We start from the raw sequence: 12,344 nt of genomic DNA, 5'->3' as shown, positions 1-12,344 counted from the left end.
TCCGCCGGGAGCTGCCCACCCGCTCGCTCCGCTCGGGGCAGCACCAGCGGGGTGCTGCTTGCGCTCCGCGGCAGCCGCCCCATCTCATCCCATCCCATCTCATCCCATCCCATCCCGTCCCGGGAAGCAGCGCACAGACTTCCCAAACTCCCCGAAGTGCGGACCGGGAGTCCGGCTTCCCCGCGTCTCGGCGACCGTGCGCTCCCGCCCCCGCCGCTCTGCCCTGCCCTGCCCGACCCTCCGCGGGACGCGGGGGTCGCTCACGCCCCTCTCCCCGAGCACCGCGGGGACGCGGGAGAGGCGGGACCCCGCGCTGGAGACCGGCGCTGCCGCCTGCGGAGCAGATGCGGTGGCGGAGGGCAGAGCCCCTGCAGCCGCAGGCTGCCCCTTCCCCAGCCGCGCACCCGGCGCTGCTGCTGCGCTGCTGCGCTCGGCTCCGTGCGGGGCGCTCTGCGGGGCGAGCCGCGAGCCGCGCCGGGCGCCTTCCCGGGGCAGCCCCGTATTTTTAGGAACTTACCGCCCGGCGCGGCGGGGACGGGACCGGCAGCGCGGCCGGAGGAACCACGTTGGACTGAGGGACGGTTACAATACGTTCTATTTAGAGAAGCATTACATCACCCTCCGTGACGTCACGTGGGATTCCTGAACTTCTAAATCATTGCGGTCCGTGCCGGGCGGGGGGGGCCGGGAGCGCGGGGCGGGGGCGCGGCCTCGGGCGGTCCCGCCCCCGGGGTGCGGGGAGGAGCGGGGGTGAGTCAGCCTGGCAGCGGCGGCCCGCCCCCCGCGCCCCGGGCACCGCGGGCTCCGGCACCGATGCCCGGGCGGATAGGGGCGCAGCCGGGCGCTGCCAGGGGAAAGCGGTCTCCCGGCCATGCCGCGCTCCGGCAGGCGCGGAGCCTCTGCCGAGTGACAGCCGCAGGGGAGGCCCGCGCTCAGCTGGGACTCGGGTCCTGCAGCCCCGAACTCTTTCGGGTATTTTTGTTTGCTCGAGTTGCTTTATCTAGAAAATGTTTAAGGAGTAACGCGGTGCCCGACAAGGCAGGGAAAGCTCCGTCTCGAGCTGCAGCCGTGCCAGGATGCGCCGCTGTCCACCTGCCCAGGTGTGCCCGGGGTCCGCCGGGCAGGGTTTGATGCCGCGGCGGAACCCCAGCGGCGCTGGAGCAGCGCAGTCACAAGGAATCTTAGCTGATATAATAGATTGTCTCATTGCTTTTTGAACATTTAAACATTCTGCATCTAGTTGGCAGTGTCTCTGAGTCGTCGTCTGGGACGCTTGCCGGTGCCAAAGTTACTGTTCCACCCCGTAACTACTCCAGCGCCTCCTTTTCTGGGTTTTTTTTTTTTCACTCTCAGCCTAATAATGCTCCTCAACAGTGCCTCTAGCACCTGGGTCTGGAGGTTGTTCCTTTGGCACTTGATTTCACACTGCAGTTATCCAGGAGGGATTTGTATCAAAGATACACGATTGAACTGGATTTAGCAGCTGATTCATGCCAGGAGGTATGACTTAATTCTGATGCAGTGTTTTAGCACCTAAGCCTGGAATGTCTCATGAGGAAAGCTCAGTGTTTTGAGGGTCTCAGAATCTGCAATGGTTTGCTCAGTTTGGTTTTTTTCCAATATTTCATTTAAAAAGGACAGAGTGATACAACACATATTGCCAAAATCGGGAACCACTATACAAATTGCAACAATACAGCACTTTACTCCTAATAATACCATTCTTTTGCAGGTTTATATTAGGCTGTCTAATTATCATCTTCAGCTTTTAACAATTCACTGGCACTTTATGCAGGATTTAGGCAGATAGAAGCGAATCCTATCAGTGACTGATGATAGGTTTTGAACTCATTTAACTCCTTAGGATAAAGCTCAATGATGCTGTCACTGTAAGCCTTCGTTTTGTCAGGTATTATCTTTGGAAATTGCATAGCGAGTGCAAAGTACCTTACCTCTAAACGTCCTGGAATTATAAACTGCACAGATGACTAAATTAATAATTGCAGTTATTTCTGTCTCACAGAGAGGGCTTTAACATACACAAACACAGCAGTTTTTAAGGCCATGACAAAAAGATTTAAGTGCAGGAAACAGCTCTGCATCTCTCATTGAGATTTCATTGTACAATTTATGTACTCACACTTCTCACAGACATGCAGCTGGCACTGTGGCTGATCAATGGGTTTTCCTGGGATTGCAGTGAGGTTTTTCTCCAGTTTTCTCAATGAAATCAAACTGGCAATGGAGATTTCAGTTGCCAGTCAAGGACAACAGGGTCCAGATCTGCCGGCTACCTCTGTAGTAAGACTCAGTTATGGCAAAAAAAAAGATCCTAAAAGCAAGATGAACAGGACCACCACTTTATTCAGATCAATAGCTTTACCTGCCACATACATACTTTGACAGATCTCTACCCCTTAAAGAGACAGGCAGCTTGTGGCAGCAGTTTGTGTGTGTCTGCCCCACAGAGGGTGGTGACAAGTGCTTTGACAGGTGGTTACCTTGGTTTTCGCTGACAGTGGAGCCAGAGAGGTTTTGGGTTCCTGATATGAGTCTCAGGGCCCGAGGAAAGACTCTTGAAATGAGCTGGAGTCCTGGGGGGGGGGAGAATGAGTACAGAATAATGTCAACGGTTCCTCTGAGGTTCAAATCTGCTGCAATACGTGTCACATATTATTGCTTTTCCCCATGCCCAACTTCTGTTTCACTTGCCACCCTCAGATTCTGTTGCTCTCCTCCATCCTCCAGCTCTTTATTTCTCCATTTTCATTTTTCTTTTGCCTGTTACCAACCTTCTCTCTATTCTATGGTAACTCCTCTGATCTCTCAATGGGGATGTGAAAAGGAGCACTGAGATGCAGCTTTGTTTTGTTCTATGCTCACTTTAATCCCTGGTGGTTGAGCAGTTCATAGAGAAGAAAATGTGTCAATGCCTTCCGCCTGAGAACACTGAGCAGAGAAGGGACATTGAGAAAATGTAATTGCCAAGTTCTTTCTTGATTTAAACTGTGGGATGCTGATAGTAAAAGAGACGCTCCTCTGCCTGCAAAGTTGCTGCTTTCAAGTTGAGCTGATGTCTGCTTGTGTGCTGTCACTGTGAAGAGCAACTCTTTAATATGAACTCCTCTAAAGGTGGTTTGAATTAGCATATTCCACTCGGCAAATGAGGAATGTAGAGTCAGTTACCGCAGCTCAGCTGACAAGCCGTAACTTGAGAACATGCTCTATATGAGGGACAAATTTGAACAAATCTTAGAAGCTAATCAAAGGCACCTCCTGCAACAGCAAAATGATCAATCTGCAGAACTTCGGGTTCCTCTTCCAAAAGCAGTATATGTTAAAACAAACAAACAAACAAACCAAAACAAAACACCACCAAACAGAAAACACCAACTTGTGAAATACAGGTTAATGTCAGGCAAGGAAACTTCCTTTTTATGGAATATTATTCAGGAGTGATTGAATTGTGAAAGTAGCTTTCCAAAATACTCCTGCCTAGGGCAGGAAAACTCCATCCTGAATGGTTCAAAACTTGGCAATGTTTTTAAGAGACTGAAGAAACTTGTAATGAAAAGTACTGAGCAATCAACTCCACGAGGCACTACCTGTTTTTTCATAAACTAATTTAAAGGTACAAAGTCATACGCTGCTTTTCTATTTTTATACTCCCTTATGGCAAAATCCCAACTTACATGCTTTTCTGTATTGTATGTTCTAACAAATGTTTAACATATAGGTCTTTGTCAGTTTTAGTCTGTAAGTATAAAACCTGAAAAGAACACACTCTTTACAACAGTAGTTTAATAGATATTAAAACTACTCAGACATTTGAAGTGGTATGAGCTGGAATGACATTTTGTTTGACTGATAGTAAATGACAGTAGTGCTGTTTCAGCAAACACCTAAAATCTTTGTCATATCATTAAAATCTTTGGGAAGCAAAGATATTAAAATAATTATAGGAGTTTTGTGTGTCAAATATCAGTCTCAGTAAGTCACTATTGCTGTCACGTAAAATGAATATTTACTGCTGGTAGAGTTGAATATTTTACATACCCATTCTTCCTATAACATCATTAACCACATGTTTAACTAAGCTGCTGCCAGTGTTGAGCGCTACTCTCAGCTCTGGCACTCGCAATTATCTTGTTACAAGTACTTTGCAGCAATATCTTTTAGTCTAATCGAACAGTAATTTATTCACCTCCTTATGTGCTACTAAAACTTCAGATCTCCCCATTTATCATGTGAAACTATCCACAAAAAAGTAATTCAGCACTAGTTACAGAGAAGTGAAGCCTAAGAAATAAAATGGTAAGGGGAAAAATTGATTTCTAGATCTTAACGCATATTTTAATCCATGGTGATAGTAAAATGCATTTTAAAAGGAGGTACAAATTATGCTATTTAATATATTATAGTCCTAGTGATATCCTGAACAAATGTAATTCTGGTGTTTTCATGAAATGCTCAATTTATTAATTATTACATCTTTGTTCAGACCTCACCTCTCCTTATTTTAGTAACAGACTGAACAGGATATCAGCTAAGGGAACCAAGTATTCTCTATGGTTTCAGGAGGTTACTAGGAAGTACCAGATTAGTATTAAAGCTGAGACAGAAACTGGTGAATAAGTAGAGTTAACCAGAAGTTACGTAGTATCAAACATTAAAAAAAAAATGTTCTATCAGCTGAAATGTAAACAGCATGCACTGTTCCTGTTCAACTGTATCATTTCTCAAGTGGGCTGGAGAGGAAAGGAAGTGTGATACATTGCAGGGATGTGAAACAGTCCTGTGGGATGCCAAGCAAGTCACATCTGCATTTCTGTGCTCTACCTACATCTCCTCACCCATTCATCTGATGGTCTATCTCACATTTTCTTAATGACATTTGTGTTTTAGGCAGGTGACAAAAATAGGGAGCTTGGTCTCTGTAGGAGTAGAGGCAAAGCAGGAAAATGTTTTGCAAAGGGAAGTTCCTACATACATTGGTAATAGGGATTTACGTGAGAGCACATTTTGTCCCATAACAGTACTAATTGTCACAGTACTATCCCCTCTGGAAATAAAGATGCCTAGCAGTACCTCCTGGTTTATACAAGATTATGTGAGTACTGACAATGGATCTAAGAGGGAATTCTTGTTCTCTTTGCTAGAGTTTATCTGCAAAGGCAAAGTGACTTGAAGCTGGATGAGTCAAGCAGGAGCTCTCCATGTTTCACCTCATCTATGCTGCAGAAGCCACAGCCCAGGAATTGGCCATTTCTTTTCCACTTGCTGGAAGGCTGCATCAAATCACTTAACTCCAAACTCCCCTGTCTGAACTGAACTGCTGAGCATGTGTAGGACAAAATCAATGTGTGTTAACTACTGAGAAGCCACCGAGCTAGCTGGTGGAAGGAGGCTTGCTCTAGACCCACAGGCTTTTAACCATTGTTTAAGATGTGTTGGTTGGGTGCATCTAACTGAGCTTTAAATTATGGCTTTTCACTCTTCTTAAGTTACCCAAAATCAGTTTTATTCCATGTTTCTCCTTTCTCTTGGTAAAGTTAAGGGTAGCTGTAGGTCACGCTTGTGCCACATAAAAAGAATGAGCGGAATAACGGAGAAGCACAGTCCCTCCCACAGAAAACACCCAAAGGGAAGCTCATTCATGCAGGAAGGTGTGTGCTGGCCTCTTCAGGCTGGTGACAATAATAAGGATGCACATGAGGCCCAGAACTGCAAGAGAGAGAATTGTTTCCTCTTTTTTTATCATTTCTCCTGCTCCATTCATGAGGGATGCCAGCATGTCAGGAAGCACGGTTTGAAAGCACGGTTTGACCAACCTCCTCTCCTGCTGATCTCAGTGTACATTTGTTCTTGATGCCTGTTCAAGGCATACATGTTCTCTGAGCTCTGATACACAATGCTATTTAACTCCTCACCTCTTGAGGACAAGCAGGTACACAATGGTTCTCCAAGCAGGTCAGACCCCAGAAACCTGAATGTTCTCTTTACTGTAGCCGTGTGCCATGTGCTCTGTTCCAGGAGACCAAAAAGAGAGACTTTGTATTTCCCTCTACACTCACGACAATTCAAAGAACAGTTTATCTCCTTTGTACTCAGACACCATTATTTCGTGGTCTTTTGGGATGAAGTAACAAAATCATTCAAAATTGTTTTTCTTTCACAGAGATTCTGTGTGACTTCTTTTTTATTAATTTTACTATTTTTAATGCTGTGCTTGTTGGAATAGTCCCAGTAATAATTTAATTGTTTAGTGCATTATATGGAAGGCTGATTTGATAAACAATTTTTAGGCACTATAACTCCAGTTAGACACATATGGAGGTTTAGGTAGATTTTTGGCCTCTGACTGGATTTTAGTTGGTTATAGGTTATTGGATTGTTGGTTTTTTTTAGTTGGTGGGTTGTTCTTATTTTAGTCTTAGAACAGAATGAGGTTTAAAAAAAAAGGAGTTGAAAGATGTAACATTTTTTTATGTTTCTGAGAGCCCAATTTAAAAACCGTATTTAAACAAGAGGAAAAAATACAAATTCTTATCTGTCTCATTTGGTCAAATCTCTGATAATGGAATCAAATAATACTACAGCTGTATTTACAGATTAAAGTCATGGAGTCATGTGACAAAAAGATCTTACTGACATTATTTAAGTGTAGGGGTTTTTTTAACAGACTGTCTTCTACTGGTTCTCTTCTTGGAGATGTCATGAATGTCAGAGATACAAAGGGGTTCTTCCTCCTTTAAAAGTACTATAAAGATGTCTTATTCATACATTCACATTACTCACTTCCTGGGTTTTGCTGCTGGAAACAAAATGAGAGAAAATATTTTGCATGAGAATGTGCAGGTACTCTGTGGCAGCAGTGTGGACAGTCAGGGCCTGATTTTCCAGCCTGCAGATGAGGGCTGAAGAGGGACTGTAATGGAGATTCCCACAGTTTGTGGATTCATAACCACTCTTACTGTTCTCTATATAGTCTGCTTAGATAGGCTTTGCAGAGCAAATCAAATTTTTTCCTTGTTTTCTAGCTGAAAAACTGAGAAGGAGATGATGAGGGATAATCCCAGCAGTTCCCATGTAATTGCAAAATTTGTAATTGTGGTATTGCAGCAAGAGAAGTAAAGTGTTTGCTGCCATGCAGCACTGCTAGATTTCACACAAACATCAGTCAGGAAAGTCAGTAATTTTTTTCAGCATGATTTTGTTTAGACACATGTTAGTGACAGCCCTATCAGGAAGAAATAAAAAGCCATGGTGACCCAAGGATTGAAACCCTTTTTTTCAAGAAGAAAATTACCTAAAGTCACATTAAGTAAAACAAAACTCAGTCTGCTCTACTAAACCTCATCTGCCATTAAGAACTTACATAATATAGAGCTGACATCATGACTATATAAATTACATGGTACTTTCACATGTGACTTAGAGATTATATTACTTGTGTACAAAAAAGAATTAAACTTGCAATTTTTTCATTTAGGACAAACTACTGTGGTATGTATTATAAAATTAGATACACATTCCAAAACAACGACAGCAGGTTTACTTTTTATTGCTTTTAACCCAACAGGTGCAAAAACATTCATTTAGTCAAAACCACGTAGATGCACAAAACCTTTTTTAGAAAGGGTAAGCTTTGCTTTCATTTTTGTAACACAGAATATGCCCTGGATTTTATTTTAGCTGAAGTACAGAATCAGGTTTGTTGTGTTTTACTGATGTAACTCCATGGGTAAAATCCTGGCTTCACTGAAGTCAATAGGAAAACTCCCAGGGATTCAGTGGGGCCAACATTTCATCCCATGTCTGTAATCAGTTATTAAAATGTAACGGGGTCCAATGTATGACTACATTGGAAAAAAATTACAGAAAAATACTTCAAGTAGTTTCCAAATATTTTGGAGTCTTAAGACTCAGGGAATAATGACTCTGCTAGTAACTCCTAGGGAAATAAGTTGTATTTTATGTAAGCAAGTTTCAGATAGGATTTTTGAAGCATGTTCTATACTTGGTATTAAAAAATACATTGACTTTAATTTAATCTCTTTCTGAATTATTCACTTTTTAATTATGCAAAATGTCTTTTGCATGTTTTTTTCCTTGTTTAAAAGGGAGAAGCATTCAAATATCTTCACTTTTGAAATGGAGACAGTCATTAATCTTAGATGATACTGCAAAAAAATAAAACAGATAAATACTTGCAGGTAATTTATTTTATTTTACAATGCATTAAGTTTGTCTCCATCCTTAGCATAGTAGTGTGAAAAAGAAGAAATGACATATGAAAGCAGCAGTAAATTGAGAAGTAGGACAAAAGACATGGTACACATTTTGAACCTGATTTCCCCTTCTCCTTCCCCTCCCCTCAGATCAAGCAACACACTGTATCTGACAGTTACATTTGCAATGTAATATTCAAGGCAAACAAATTTTAAAAGTCATCTAAAATACAAGGTACATTAAATTTTCAAGGAGGGGTTTTTCTTGCGTATGAAACAAAAGCATAAATAAGACTCTTATTCAGACATAGCTTAACTTTAGCTAATAGCAGTACTAGCCACTAAATTAACATGTTATGTAAATAAACAAGAAATTGAAATTCAGACTTACCTGATGCTGAGCGAGACAGTAAATTAACTCCTTCTGCTGAAAGTTACATATCTCAGTTGTAAGCATAAGAATAAAAGTGAATCCCTGGAATATGTTTCAGCATAAAAGTCTCACAAGGCCCTGTCAATAAAGTACAAGGAAGAGTGGATGGGTGGGGGGGGTCAATATAAGCAAGTAATAGAGAAGCATAGAAATAAATATCATCCTTCTAGCTCAAAAAAATCCCACTTAACTTCAATTTTACCTTAAAAACCACCATACAAACCAGGCAGAGAGTACCCATTGTCACCACTTGTATAGCTGGAGAGTACATATCCGAGCTTGAATAGAAATCAGAATGGGAAATAAAACAGCTTTTCATAGTCCCTGCTGCTAGAAAAGATGAATGCACTTCTATATCCAGGATGGATTACCCAGGTCCTTTAAGCAAACAGCACCACTAAAAATCATTCAGCTATAGCAAGGCTTACTAGAATTGCCTCTAGGAAATAAAGCTGCATCATGGAAGAAGGGAGAACTTGTTTTTCTGAAGCTGTACCTCTAAAGGGTTTCAAGTATTGTTTCAGTAGCGAAGATAAATAGCGACTGTCAGAAAAGAAAAACGACACAACTCTTGCCAGAAGATCCGATGACGCTGAGCACAAGGTAGCATGAAATAAACAGTGCTGTAAAGATCACAGGGCTAGAGTGGAAATCAAATGGCCAGACAGCGATAGAGCTGGTTCTCCTTAACAAAAATACCTAGGAAAAAAACAAGAAATGTAACAGCTTATTTTTATGCAGGAGAGTAGAATAAAAGGCAATCACAACTGATTGAGACATCAATTTGTTTGGGGAAAGCCCTAAGAGATGGCAAAAAGCCTGCTGGAAGTGCAAGGGGAAAAAAAGTCTTTTGCTGAAATCCTAGACGTGGTGATTCTCATACAAGTTGTACTCTGAATTGCTGACTTGGAGTTCACATCCCAGCTTTTCTCCATGGGGGAGGACATACAGGGAACAGCAGGTATGATGATCAGAGATGGTGAAGTGCTGTGAGCAACTAAAATACATGCACACAAAAATGCCAAGGTTGTCTCCATGCCTCAGGAATGAAATAACATAGAGAAAGTTTGTCTAGAACTCTGCTGCTGTTGAGTGTTTCTAGAAAAGAAAGAGTAACTTTGAAACAGGGAGCTAAGCACTTTCTAAGGAGTTTAATTTCTTTTTGGAAGCATTCATCTTGCAAGTGGAGCAGAAAATATCCAGGCAAAGAATGAGGTATAGTATGGGGGGAGGTCTTTAGGGAATAAGAGGAGAAATAAACTGATGAGAGCCAGCAGGGATATTACTAGGTTCTTGGCCATACCAAAGTCAACCTTCTTCAAAGGCAGCAAATTCTAGCATCTAATAATATTCTTGTTTACATGATTATTTTCATGCTGTAACTGGGAACTTTTTTTCAGTGTCTATAAGCACTGGCTTATACTCTGTCAGAGCACGTTTAGCAAGTTATAGAGAAATGAGACAAAATACACTAAGTTGTTCAATTTCAAGTGATAAGTTTTAAAGACTTGTAATCTGAAGGAAACCATTGAATTTTTTTTTTCTAAAATGTCTCTTAAAAAGTATTGTCTCATCATTCAGATTTTTTTTTTTAATGTGGTAGTTTTTAAAGTATCTATAGAATGTACCTGCACAGACACAGCCTGTATGGGGTAATGCAAACTCTGAGCCAAGCATACAATCAGAGATATTAACACAACTGATTACACTGATGGAGTGAAGCCACTATTTTTATCTTACCTGAGATAAGGCACACAGGATATAAATTGCTGTTCAAAAGGTAAGGCATAAATTTAAAAAAAAAAATTACAAGGAAAAAGGAATGAAGGAAACATTTTATTTTAAAGGTACAGTGGGAGTAAAGATTAAAGATGATGGCAATTTTATCAGTCATGTTTTCTGTCCCTGCAGTGATCCAGAAGGACACAATGGGAGGGAAACACAACACCTCTGTCAGCTGCAGAGCCAGCTGAGGCTGCCCAGCTATACATGGAGCTGCCTGTGGCCTAGGGAGTCACAGCCAAACCAGCTTCCATCAAACCAATTAATAAAACCTTTTAATCCTCTTATCCTACAGAGCACTAAAGACATATTTTCCTAAAGACCACCATTCCTGCCCTCGTGGCTGGTGCTCCAACACCTCCAGGTCCCTCATCCTGCACAGAGACACCAACAAAGACTGGCAGCTGTACAGAATTAAAATGTGGGAGTTGAAAGATTTTTGACCAAAAATTGCTTTCATTTACCTCTGGTGCCTTTCCATGTGGTGAGCATTAGCCAATGTGTGCGTCTAGAGACCAAGAGCCAGATCTGGTTTCTGCACTGAGTTTTTGTCACAAGGGCTGTGTTTAACCATGACAGATCCTGCAATTTCAAGACATATTTCTCTTCCTGTTGTTTCAGACTTGTGAGGCTCTGGATCAGAAACAGAGTTCAAGTTTTTCTACCTCTGCTATATCTGGGATTAAAGATGAAAACACTCAAAGGTTTGCATGGGCATCCCAGCACAAAGCCAACAGTAACCCCTGTGATACACAAGATTGCTGGAATCCTTTGCTGCTGCCAAATTTAATGTTTTAAAGCAAAGTTCTGGCTGCCCTGAAAAGAGCAGTAAAAATTCTGGTGATTTGGATGGGGGTAAGACTTCACCCCTGAGTCTGACTACAGGAATACTCACTGACTCACCTCAGCCGCTGACTTCAAGCACACATACCTGCAGCAACACTCTCAGATGGAGAGACAGAAGGCAGATTTCTCAGCTCTGAAACATGATCTTTATTGCAGATTTCTGAGCAAAACATTAGTCCCTGCTTTTGTATTATTTCCTAACTTAAATGCTAAAAAGACAAGAAGCAAAACTTAAAAACTAGAAATTTTTTATCTTAGTCTAGATATAAATGTTAAACAAAAACACCCTAAAAATTGTATCTGATTGTTATGTGGCATTGGCTTTTAATCTAAATTAGCTGCCTTTTTCATTGTTAGTCTACCTGCAACACTTCATTGCTGGTATTTTCAGAAATTTCATTAACCAAACAAGATAAACAACCTCCTGTTTTTAAGCTAAAATGTTGGTATAACTTGTACCAACATCTCAGCTCCAAAGACATAGTAGGTCCATTGATTTCAGCCCAGCTATAACTACTACCCCTGATTAATGTACTAAAATCATGAAATAGTTACATTAGATAACTTCCTAAAGATCCTTCACTTAAGACAGAGAGCAGCAGTAAAAAGCTTAAGAATATAAAATGCTTATTTTTCCTTTTATAAATAAAATTTCATGTGCTTTCAGTAAACACTCCATCCCCACACAAACACAAGGTATTCTAGAAGGTGATCCCTCCCCAGCTTCTCCAACAAAGCTCTGCAAGGTACATGATTTATCACCAGGTTATTTGGGAATGTCTTTAGTAGTTGTATCTTACCGTTTTCAAGATACAGGTTAAGACTCAGGCTCTGTTTCATCTCCAGTGGTAACAAGTTGTGTAGCTCCAGGCCTTCTGTCAAGAATGCTTGTGCTGTTCCCCACCAGTTACATCACCCCGTTCATCCCAATTACATATACTGCAGCTGATGTAGAGCTTTAATAATTTGTTTTATTTGTGCACTGATTAAAAATTTCTAGATCAAACATTTAATGAAAAGCTCTCCAACCTGACAGGTTTGCTGCTGAATGC

At 41.6% G+C, this 12,344-nt stretch overlaps 1 protein-coding gene across 3 annotated transcripts in view; it reads right to left on the bottom strand.

Moving 5' to 3' along the window:
* CREB5 (cAMP responsive element binding protein 5) overlaps positions 1-548 on the bottom strand; it is a 254,559-nt gene extending 254,011 nt beyond the window's left edge. The window contains exon 1 of one of the 3 annotated variants that reach the window (XM_064704540.1): positions 518-548. The gene's annotated coding sequence lies outside the window, so the exon portion shown is untranslated. The remainder of the gene's footprint in view (positions 1-517) is intronic. The other 2 variants (XM_064704538.1, XM_064704542.1) reach the window with 2 other exon arrangements.
* Positions 549-12,344: the final 11,796 nt, after the last annotated feature.

This window comes from Zonotrichia leucophrys, chromosome 2, assembly GCF_028769735.1.
Source record: "Zonotrichia leucophrys gambelii isolate GWCS_2022_RI chromosome 2, RI_Zleu_2.0, whole genome shotgun sequence".
NCBI classification, from domain to species: Eukaryota; Metazoa; Chordata; class Aves; order Passeriformes; family Passerellidae; genus Zonotrichia; species Zonotrichia leucophrys.
This window is presented reverse-complemented; position numbering and strand designations above follow the sequence as displayed.